At 28.2% G+C, this 1,959-nt stretch overlaps 1 pseudogene; it reads right to left on the minus strand.

Moving 5' to 3' along the window:
- Positions 1-262: 262 nt before the first annotated feature.
- On the minus strand, positions 263-381 carry LOC111735391 (annotated as a pseudogene).
- Positions 382-1,959: the final 1,578 nt, after the last annotated feature.

A 1,959-nucleotide genomic window follows, 5' to 3' on the forward strand; every position in this document is an offset into this window, starting at 1 on the left:
GCTATAACACACTGGATTTACCTTCCAAATCCTTAGGACATGGAACCTTTCTTATTCACCAATAAGGTACAATCTTCTCCAAAGCAGGTCTTATCTTTATGCATAACCTCTGTACTTGGCTTTCAGAGAATATATTTATTTGAAGAAATTTTTTTTCAATATTTTCTATGGAAGCAACCCTTGGTTGACCTCAGAGATTACAATGACCTTGTCAGCTTACAATCTCTTATTATTTATTTTTTTTATTTTTTTATTTTTTTAATGTCAACAGCACCCAGTGTTCCTAGATGATCTCCCATCCAAGTATTAACCAGGCCCGACCCTGCTTAGCTTCTGAGATCAGACAGGATCAGGCTTGTTCAGAGTAGCTTGGCTATAGACTGAAGAGATTTTAAAAATAGTGTACCTATGTGCTCAGAACAATATGTCTCTTAATTTCTTTGCTATTTGATACCAACAATTTTTTTTGAAAAAGTAAAACAAGATTAAATCAAAGGAGTACGATATTACAGAATACTTTTATAAAGGTGTTTGTTGTCATGATTAGAGCTGCACCTTTGAACAAAATTATAGCATTAAGGATTCACTTAAATTTCAAGCCTTGCCCATGAGTTCTTGACTCAGTCATATACTAGCTGATTTTCTCTTTTAAGTTGTTATAAATGAAAAAGTAATTTTTATTTTTATTGCCTTTTAATCACAAAAGTAATGTATATTCGCTTGGAGAAAATTTGGAAAATTCAGAGAAATGGAGAAAATAAGATATCATTTGTTAAGATTTTAGTATAATTTCATTTATGATTGTTCTCTGAATTTATATAAAGTTAAAAATACAGTTGCGATCATACTTACATACCATTATATGACATATTTTCTTTCAATAAATATATTTTATGTCACTAATCATTTTCAAAAAGAGATATTTATGATAATTTTAAGGTCTTAATATTTCATATAAATATAGTACACATAATTTATTTAATCTCCTGATATTTGGGCATCCAGACTGTTTCTATTTATTTTACCATAAGTTATAACAAAGATAATTTTTAAAAAATAATCTTTCATTTATTTCTGCTAATAAATTCATCTATACAACTTATTCAGGTTTGTTTCGGAGTTTCTCTCTACATTAAAACACTATCTTTGGAATTGCTATTGTCAGTGTTGACTTTATATAATAGGTCTTCCAATAATGTAATTTTGTTCAATATAATTTTGTTATGACATTGATGACAGAACAATTAATCCAAAAACTTACATGAAACCACAAAAGGCCCTGACTAGCCAAAGAAATCTTGAGAAAAAACAAAGTGAGAGGAATCACACTCCCTAATATCAAACTTTACTATAAAGTTACAGTAATCGAAACAGTATGGTACTGGAATTAAAACAGATATATAGATTAATGGAATACAATAGAGAGCTTAGAAATAAATCTTTGCTTATATAGTTAATTAATCTATGACAAAGGTGGCAAGAATATACGATGGGGTAAAGACAGTCTGTTCAAAAGTGTTTTTTGGGAAAACTGGACAGAAACATGCAAAAAATTAAATCGGACCATTTTCTTACACAATATACAAAAATGAGCTCAAATAGATTAAAATTTTCAATGTAAGATCTGAAACTATAAAACTCCTGGAAGAAAATATAAGCATTTAACTTTTTTAACATTGGTCTTAGTAATATCATTTTTGATATATCTCCTCAGACAAGGAAAACAAAAGAAAAAATAAACAAATGGGACTACATCAAACTAAAAAAATTTTGCACAGAGAAAGAAACTATCAACAAAATGAAAAGACAACCTACTGAATGGAAAAAGATATTTGCAAATCATATGTCTAATAAGGGGATAATATCCAAAATGTATAAGGAGTTTATACAACTTAACACCAATAAATAAATAAATAAATAAATAAATAAATAAATAAACCAATTAAAAATGGGTAGAGG

The sequence above is a fragment of the Pteropus vampyrus genome, unplaced genomic scaffold, assembly GCF_000151845.1.
Source record: "Pteropus vampyrus isolate Shadow unplaced genomic scaffold, Pvam_2.0 Scaffold25346, whole genome shotgun sequence".
Taxonomy (NCBI): Eukaryota; Metazoa; Chordata; class Mammalia; order Chiroptera; family Pteropodidae; genus Pteropus; species Pteropus vampyrus.